General features: G+C 39.4%; 1 protein-coding gene across 4 annotated transcripts in view; it reads right to left on the reverse strand.

The window, feature by feature from the left end:
• The window catches only part of arhgap9 (Rho GTPase activating protein 9), a 44,263-nt gene extending 34,026 nt beyond the window's left edge, over positions 1–10,237 (reverse strand). For 2 of the 4 annotated variants that reach the window (XM_084929494.1, XM_084929492.1), the window contains exon 1: positions 9,968–10,237. The gene's annotated coding sequence lies outside the window, so the exon portion shown is untranslated. Of the gene's footprint in view, positions 1–1,951; positions 2,032–9,967 lie in introns of all 4 variants that reach the window. The other 2 variants (XM_084929493.1, XM_084929495.1) reach the window with 2 other exon arrangements.
• Positions 10,238–10,267: the final 30 nt, after the last annotated feature.

The following is a 10,267-nucleotide window of genomic DNA, read 5'->3' on the forward strand; positions in this document are numbered from 1 at the left end:
AAAATATTGAACTTAGAAGCAGATGGGATACAGCAGCAGAAGACCACACTGGATGTAGGTTAACAAGAGGAAACTGAGGCTACAAATCATGTTGGCTTTCCTGATTGTACCAGTGGTTTAGGCTGTTGGTGGTAGTGTGATGGTGTGGGGGATATTGGGGCCCCTAATACCAACCAGTCATTGTTTAAACACCACAGTCTACCTGAGCAATTTTGATGACAAATCTGGAGCAACTGTGTGATGCTATCGCATTGATATGGACCAAGATCTCAGAGGAATGTTTGCACCTTGTTGAATCTGTGCCACAAGTAAGACAGTTTTAAGGACAAAAGGGGATCCAACCTGATACTAGAAAGATGTACCTAATAAAGTGGGCAGTGGAGAAATATTTAGAAATATGACTGCGTTTATAAATCTTTTTTAATTGTCTGGTGTTCATAGACGTCTTTGCTAGAAAAAGCAAACACTGATGCTAGAATGTATTCTGACTGGTAATGCAGTAATTTCATCTAAAAATACACCTGGCAGTTTGTTACAGGAAATGATAGTGTACTAAAAAGTTTTTCTAATAACAAATAGTATCATAACCTTGGTGGCTCTGAAGTTAAAACCCCCCCAAAACTTAGCTGCACTATTTAAAAGTGCAGCTAAGTTCAGGAGGGACAGAGGCAGAAGTCAGAGGCACGAGACAAGCAAGCAAACAGGAAACAGCATGCACGCAGCACGGTTCAACCACAGTTTGGGTCATATCCTTTCCATCTTGCCATTTGTTTTTCTGACTTGCCATATCACTGGGAGTTTTAGTTACAGTTTGTAAAATCTAACGGCCAAACAACTGCTACGTTTCATGCAAGTGCTGATGAGTTGCACTGACAACGAGACTGGAGCGCAGCACCATTAGATGCAGTAATTACACAAAACTAAGCAGAGAGTGGTAGTTGTTTTTAGGCTTAACAATCTTGCTGCACGGCTTCGGTAATGTGTAATTTGCCTTGGCGTAAAAAAGAAGATAAAAACAAACAGTAATCATATAGAGGGTCCAGGATGTGCTCTTCTCCACACACAAACAGGAAGAGCTTTAATGACGCTTCTGCACACCTGTTTGCCTTTTCCTGTCTTTACTCTTTGAAATTACTAACTGATAAGAAGACATCAAAAAATAAGGTAAAGGAAAAGCAGTTTAGACTATCCACACGCTGCTACAACAGAGCCTGCATGGTTTATTATACTGTGTGCAAATTAGGCTGCTACTGCAGGGTCAAAGTCCTTGGTTGTATTAATCTGGATTTCAGTATGACTCTCCCAAAGGGCGACAGCCAAGACAGTTTTCAAAGTGGAGACAAAGTATCTCAGCAAATTCTTTATAATTCCATGACTCAACATTTTAATTACCGTCACTGTGTATTATTCACATCGGCTATTTACTGAGATAATCCAAAAAAGGGTTACAATCTCAGTAGAATTTCAGAATTCTTTCACCAATAGCAAAATAAAAATATTTAAGATCTCACGTCAGCATCTACAAAAGGAAAATAAGACCAGAGTGTCTATTTGCAGGTCACATAGCAGCAGAGCGGGCACTGGCGTCATTCGCCCAAACAAAACAGTGAAGACCATATGGTGTCAGAGACAGACACAGGCACCCTGTCAAGGCTGTTGAGAGGCACGAGTGGTTTGTGCCAGGGACTGAGGGCTCAGGGATTATGACGCGGTATCAACAACCAAATATGAAGGAATTTAGGGACGAAATAAAAATAGATGAAAACAAGTGAGGAGGGAGAAAAACTCAGTGAATGCTGCATTTGTCTGTCTGCCTTTGCTTGAGTGTTTCCACTTTAACTCAGACTCTGTGTCCATGCAAGTCAAAGTGAGTTGAAGGAGTGGAAAGTATACAATTTGTGCATGCATGCAAAAGAGCCAGAGAGAGGGAACGAGAGCAGGAGAGACTCACCGTGGTCCTGAAGTAAGAGTTTGTCTACATCAACAACATCACCAGCTCACTTGATGTTCAGAGCCACACATCTGATAAGCCTTAAACATACAACGTACAATAAAAATTAAGAGGCATAACCTTTTTCCGTGTATTAAAAAAATGGACACATACTAGCAGCTCCGTCCTGCAGAAAATCAAACAGAGGCTGTCTTTATCATTCATCCATGCACAGACCATACAAAACACAGTTAATCCCATGCAGGCAATTATCCTTCCTCCACTCACTGAACCCCTGCTGACCCTCCCATCCATCATTTAGCCAGCATTTTGCCCGTGCACTGAAAGCAACGAGAATGAAAGAGACAGATGGAGCGTGAGCTGGATGTTACTCATTCATGCAAATAAACAATACTTAAACTTGAGAAGCAGAAACATAACAAGGGGAAGAAACCATGTGAGAGTCGTTCTGCGCTGAACAAACAAAAGCAACCAGCAGTCCAACTGATTGATTGAGCTATTGATCCAACTGGAAAGCTGGCTGGTCAACCCTTTCGCTGGACGTCAGAAATACTCTACACACCACCACACAGTCGTAAACACTGAAGCAGAGGAAAATGCATGCATCAAAATCGTCTCAGGTTTCATTTAATGTTTCATATTTAATACCTGGATAAGTTTCAGATAAGTCTAAAATGTTTCACATAGCATGCTGAACTACCAGTAAGAAGAATGTGGGGTTATACCATCAGTATGTTTCAGTCAAATCAGCAATCCGGAGAGGCCACTGGATTAAGTACTTTAGGGATTATACGCCTCCTTGGTAGCTGTGCATGTTTTAGTCAAACATTTTCCAAAACATTCATTCATATTTAAAATGACTTCTTCTGAAATGCATATCTTTTCAAAAAATACACATTTTAAAACACACACACACGTATATGTAGTATGTATATCATATGTACATGATATATGTACACATGACATATTACACAATATGCAACTATTCGAAACCGATATATCAAGGGACACAACATGCATCCTCCTAAAATCCAAAGAGTGTATAGTGTCAGAACACAGTGTTACAGTATTGCCCCTTCAGCAGAAATAACCTTGTGATATCCTTTTTGTATAACTGTCCACCATTCTCTTGCAGCTACTTGATGAATTTATGGCCACTCCTCAGTTGAAGATGATTGGGGATTTTCTTGCATGTACTGTCTGTTAATCCCGTAACATATCTGTGGGATTCAAATGTTTTCGACAATGTTATAACCTAACCCCGGATTTCTTCTTTTGGAGCCATTAAAATGTGGATTTATAGAATCGTTATGAAAGGTCCACCTCCCATCCAGCGTCAACATTTGAAGCGCAGATGGCCTGACGTTTATTTTCTTTGGTATGATGCACAATTAATAGCTGAATCACCAACTGCAAGCTGCCCAGTCTCTGAAGCAGCGAGGCAATGCTAAGTATTTCCACCATCATGCTTCACAGTTGAGGTACATCTTTCAAAATCTATCTTTGGTCAGCTATGGCCAAACAACTCTATCTTCAAATCATCTGTTCAAAACACACTATTCTAACAGGCATGCAGGTCCTTTACCTACAAACTGTAGCTATAGGCCTATCCAGCTAAGCCGTGCTATAGAGAAGCCATTCAAAACAAAGAGCCTCTTTTCAGTGCCGTGAAAGCAGTCACTGATAACACATTTAAATTTGCCCGATAAAGCCAACATCTGTTCTTTTTATTCATGATTTGTTATCGTTGACAGTTTTTTTGCACTTCTTCCTCTTCTTCATATGGTTACCTTTAATGTTTAACCTAAGCACTGAACCAAAAAACAAACATCTACAAGTGATTCATTTACTGTTGCACGTGATGATGATTTTGTATGGCAGCACACCTGCAAGCAACTTTTTTGGTTTGTGTTTTTGAGGGCCCGCTACAATCGAAGGAAGCTGTAAATACATATGTTCTGGAAAAGCATTGGTGTGAAGTATAAATGATGTGTTGTTTATGTTTTAAGGGATTCATGCAAACCCACATGCCATAACGCTGCAGAAAACATCCTGAGGCTACACAGTAAATTCAAACTACAATGTCATAAACGATATATTTAGAGGAGAGATAACAGATATTTAAAAGCACATGAGAAGTAAGACATGGTTTTAATAATTTTCCCCAATTTTCATATCGTTTCCAATAATCAATGTAATAATTGCTCCAAACAGCTCCGGCGTCTGAAAGACAAGACAGGTTTATCTCCCACGGAGACGATTTAAAATCGCTGGGCCAATCAAACTTCACCACATGGCAGGACTGGAAAGGAGTAAAGGGTGGAGAGCTTGGTGTCATATCATATCCATATTCATTCCATACGTTTGAAGTGGAAAGAAGGCGGCTTTAATAATCATGGCTACACGGTGTTCAAAGAGAGATGAGACATGAGGAAGAGGAATATAGACTGAATGAGGAACTTCAAAGGGTTTCCGCGTACACTGCCATATCTGTATACACACAGAAAACACACACTCACATGCACGTACACTGTACTGTATTTACATATAAATGTCTATAACCGAAGGCGTCACAGGAAAATAAGACAAAAAGTTGCTGCATGTGAGACACGCAGCTCAGTAACATTAATTACCACAACAATAAGTAAAAAGTAAGTCACTGTAAGCAAACAGGGCTGCTGAATTAATAACTGTGTCAGCCAAACAACTTTTCATATCTCAGTTCTTCACAGTGTCATCACTATATGCAAACAAGCATCCAAGTTTGCCTGCTACACTGGCAGCTGGAGCTCCAACCTTTAGTCAGGTAAGTATTGCAATCAGTGAGATATTGCATCACTTCCTACATTAAAGGGCTCTGTAGCACAGCACTGTCTTAAAATAAGCACAGGGATGCCTCAAATGTTTCCTAAAATCAGTGCTTAACCAAACCGTATGTTGCATTGCCTAAACTGCACTTTAAAACTGCTAGCATTTAATGCTTGCTTTCAGCAGTGAGCGATAAACATAATTAATGTAAAAGCTGCCTCAGCCAAAGTCAAATTTCTGTATATTTCAAAACATGGTCTGTTTCAATGTCTTCCCAATATAAACAGCAATAAATCCTTATCTTTAAACCGTCAATTCAGAAAAACACCCTCTACAGCAAAAATGAAGACAAAAGAAAAAACACCCTCTTCACAATAATGAGCTCATTTACACATTTAGCTGGAAATCGGTCTCCTCGCTGTCTGATGAGCAGCTCTGCTGACGACAGCCACGTGAAGGAATGCAGTGTATGGATGTACAGTTATAACTACTAGGGCTGATGTCTTTCTCTCCATATGAGACACATGCCTCAAGCCAAAACAGCCTTTCATCCTCGCAGAGCCATGCATTATTGATGATTAGACCAGAGAGAGAGACACTGAAACACACACTGTGTTTCCCAGTGTGCTGGCAGGATGACAAATCTGTGTATGAAAGCATGTATGCGCTTATATGTGACTAAACAGGTGGGCTGGATTCTTTTAATGATCAGCTGAGTAAACTGTTACTGAGCCAATCAGAAAAGCAGAAAGTGACAGCGGAGCAGCCATTGGCTCAAGCCCGCTACTGTCATTGTGACAACAACGTCTGTGACCGACTGCGATCTCCAGTGTCCCCAGTACGTGTTATCTTTTTCTTGTTGCGCATCGCAGCATTGCATATGTGTGATGCCATCATTTCAAGGGTTTGCTGATGCAATGCTTGTGTTTACAATGAACCCTGCAGCCTGCATCGACACATAGCAAACTTCTTCAGAGACTTCACATGTATACTACTCAACTTCTCATTTCCCACATTTGAATATAAACAACAACCAGACAAACCAGTGTGCCAGTTCGGCAGAGTAGCGCATGATTGCCCAGGGGGCAGTCTTTAAAGAAAGTATCACGTTTTTTTAATTAGCTTTTGGATTTTACAGAAGAAAACAAGGTAAAAAACACACTGCCAACACACTTCTAGCTTACGTACCAAACAAGCATGAAAATGCTTCTTATTTCAGTAAGCAGCTAACATATAAGAAACAGCACTAAATGTTTTGGAAACACTAACATCATATTTTAAAGCCAATAAAATTACACCATTCAAAACTGTCTTCATAGAATTATTTTTAATCTGATTGACAATGTTATCGCTATCTTAATCTATGAGCACAACTTATGAGATACAGCAGCAACATTTTTCCGCAACATTTCATTTTCAAATGTAAGGGAAAAATAAACACAGAGACCTTCCAGTCCAAGGCGACATGTTAACCGCACTTGGTTTGTCTCCTGAACATTTAAACCCAAAGATCATTTTACAGCTTTTCCTTGCTCAGAATGGACCAATGGGGAGTACATGTGTAAACATGGTGGCTACATGTTACGTTGCTTGACAAAAATAATGTTTTTGTATGTTGGTGACATTCCTTTGGCTCTGCCAAAACCTCTTTGTCAGGAGTGCCAATAATTCACTTTTAAGGAGAACACATAAAAGCAGCAAATCTGCATTTGAGAAACCAGAACCAGAATATATGTTTCTGATTAAAAATGACTTATCAGAATTGTCACTGTGAGTGGAATGACTGATTAATGTGAGGAAACTGCTTTAGCACTAAAACAAATTGTGATAAGGAACTAAAGAGACTGATTTATTTTCTCGATAAAGGTTGATAAAGCAAGACATCGAGTCTGCAGAGCCCTGATTTTTGATTTTTTTTTTTTTTTGTCTGAAGCACAACATGTGTGCCATGTGTTATTTTCTATACTTTATGAAGTAAATCAAAATAAATAATGAGCTTTTTTGGTAGGTAGTTGGTGACTACAAAAAATGTATTATTGCTAATACTCGTATATTAAGTATCAGTTAATGACGAGCAAACAAGCTAGCCTTCTTTCACCATATTTCCCAAACCAAATGTCATATGGAAGTCAATATTTATTATTTACAGAATAAAAAATGAATCTTCTCTGACTGGGCTGGTGAGTTGTTGCTGAGCCTGTGGGAATGTGAGGTACATTGATGTTTCTAATGAAGAGCTCTGAGCTCCATTGATCCACCGGGGATGAGAGTGAGCTGTCAAAAGCTATCAGGCAAGTCAAAGACCCACTTTTAGCTGTGTGTAGCTAAAGTGAGCACGATAGTGTTGAGGCGCAAGGAAGAGCAGCTAAACATCCCACGGCAAGGGGTATAGAGAGGAGACACACACACACACAGACAGAGGCACAGCTGTGATGCCCTCAGAGCGTTCAAGCGGTTATTTGTTTAGTAAAGGGGCATTGCACAGTTAACAATAAGGTTTACAATGTGTCAAGTGATCAGTTAAAGTGTACGACCTTCTGGTCCAATATTTAGGTTAGATTTATTTTTAATAAAGAAAAGCAGCAAATACCAAATTTTAATCAATTTCCTTTAAGAATGGTTAAAATTATTGCTGATTATTTTTTTTATCTGCAGCTTTTTAAATTAACAAGTCATCTCAGCACTAACGCAATCTTAGCACGTCTGATTCCTGTTGTCACATTAACATCTATATGTGCATGACACAGCCTAGTGAAAGCAAAAAAGACTGCATTGATACTTTAAGTACAAGCAGGATTAAATGGGATTAAAACACAGCACAAATGTGAATGTAAGCACCACTGCTATATTACACCGTAGCTGCTAGCACTGCTTTCATATAGACACTGTATAGCAGGTAAATCAGGACCTGTGCTGTTCTCCAATGGGAAGCAACAATATGTATCATGAAAATGTAATGAAAAGATGCCAAAAGATGTGCATACGGGTGGGCGAGGATAGGAAGTGAAAACAGTGGGAGGTGTGGGCGATCAATGGCATAATGTCACCATGAGCCAGAGTGATTTTGTTCTATTCAAGCAGATGACACAAATTACTAATGACTGTCTTTATTTACCACACACTACACTGTCACTGTAACTTAAAGAGAACCCAACTGCCACTAAAAATCCCACTATTACAGTATAAGTACAAGTAATTTATTTTAAAAAGACCGCGTGTGTGGGGGGGGGGGGAGGCCAAATACACCCTGGACAGATCACATCTATATCACAGGACTTATTTACATCACATTGGTAATTCTTTAAGCTCATCAAACATGAGAATATGCTTTAATTTAAAAAATAAATGAATATAGAACTTAGCAGTTTTGACTGTGTGACAGTTGGCAGACTTCACTCTTTCATCTCCGAGCAGCTGTGAGTGGTATTTATAACCTAAACAATTAATCAAAGAATAAGCAAGAAAAATGCACACTGATTAAAGTTTAAACTACACCTGCTACACGACTTACGTCTGATTAAACAGCTGCTCTATGTCATGTTTTCCTCTGCAAATACATTAAATTCAACATTTTCTACTTGATATAAAAAGGTTGGACAAAACAAAGGCTGGTTTCTCTCAGGGAAACAGTCAACGACAACTCTATAAAATATATTTTCCACACAAACATTTTAAGTTCAAAGCTAAAACAAGTTAATCATGGATAAAGTGCTTTATAACCAAGAGACAAACCAATAAATGAACACCAAAGAAGGAACATATGGTAGATTCGGGGGCTTTTAGGGCTGCTTTTCAGGACCAGATGTCTTTAGGAACCGGAGATAGAGAAACAGTCCGTACGGCAGAAAACACAAACGTGAGTTGAGGTCTTTCTGCACCAACTGATCTGCTACTGCAAGGACATTTTTGCTCCGCATGTTGCATATAAGCAGCTATACATTTCTCACTGTGATAAAAACAGACTGCCCACAGACTTACTGAGATATTCCAGTGCAGCAAGAATACTTTGACAAGTAACATACCACAATGTGAAAGGCTCGAGTCCCTCAATCTTTTCTTTGACACTGCATCCACAGCAGTCTGTGGAGCACAGCAGTAATTAGAGTGAACTTGTAGCCCTCATCTTAATGCTGGTACGGGGGCGCTTTTAATCAGCAAAGTTGCAAGCAGAGAATAATCTTTCAGCCTGTTGTCGTCACAGGCTGGCGTAAAAGGGAGCAAATCTCCTGCTTTGCGTGGACTTAAGAATGATTATGAAAGAGCGAAAATGCAATGCATCAGTCAAAGTGTTTCCATCACACCCTGTGGTTAACCCATCCATGCACTTGTATGCACGCATGTAATGTCAGAAGCAGGATGCAAATATTTCTGTATGAAAAGTGTCATATGTAAAGTGATGATATGAGGATTTTTTATCAGCGCGACCTTTAAAAAGATGATGAGATGGCCAACAGAGAGTCGTGGTGTCTGCACAATCGTAGTAATGAAATTAGTCAAGAAAACAGAATGAAAAATGGAGAGTGAGAAGTCAATACTGTGTGTATAAGGGGAGGGGAAAAGGAAACTTTGAAGAGTGGAAAGTGCTCTTCAGCAGGAAATGGTTGGAGGTTGAAAATCTGCTTTTGTCTTGGGCCTATAAGTTAGCCGTTTGTGGGTTTGTTTCAGTTCAGCAGTTGTAATAACTGTATATACAGCATGTGGTTTGAAAGTCTCATGTTCTGAGATGTTTGTTTTGGAAAACGTAGGCATGTAAACTATTTATAGAGGTAGAATTGACAGGGCCTGCCTACATATTTTTTTGACAACAAAGAGTAAAACTTGTCAAGGTGGAGTAATTCTCATATTGTACCCACAAAATTAATGCTTGCGTCCAAAATACATAAAAATGAAGCATAATCAACGTAAAGGTGCAGAAAGGAAATCATTAAGTAAATAAATAAATAAAACACATTACACAAAAATCATCTGTCTTTTGTATGTTTGAGTGGGAATGAAAGTTTCTATCTGTAGCCAAATGTGGCAACAACAACTCCCACAAATGAAATTCGAACATCTCGTGGTTCAGTGTTTCCACAAATAACAGTGAATTCAAACTGGATCACAAATAGTTTTTGCAAAAATGTATAAATATTTTTGCGGAAAATGAGTTCTCTCTGCAAACAATTCAATAGTGATCAATCTTCTTTTCGTGTGAAGGGCACAACTCACCTTGCAGCGACGTGATGACTGCTGAGTTATGTCTCCAGAGCGCGCTGTAGATATATAAGCACTTGCGCCTCGGTAAGTTTGCTTTGCCTCTCTTGTGGGAAGAGTAAAGATAACTTCACGTCATTCGTTTAACGGGAGCAGAAGAAAGAACTCCGAGGTGCACTTTTCCTAATTAACAGTCATGCATGGACACTAAGTTACCCCTGCAGCCCATGATGATGGAGCCTCCTCGCTCTTTAAGCGGATGGAAAAATAGTCTGAGCTGGACGGGTTTGGTGTTTTAAGATTGGTTACACTGGC

Source organism: Perissodus microlepis, chromosome 5 (genome assembly GCF_051167445.1).
Source record: "Perissodus microlepis isolate ML-2025 ecotype Zambia chromosome 5, ASM5116744v1, whole genome shotgun sequence".
Taxonomy (NCBI): Eukaryota; Metazoa; Chordata; class Actinopteri; order Cichliformes; family Cichlidae; genus Perissodus; species Perissodus microlepis.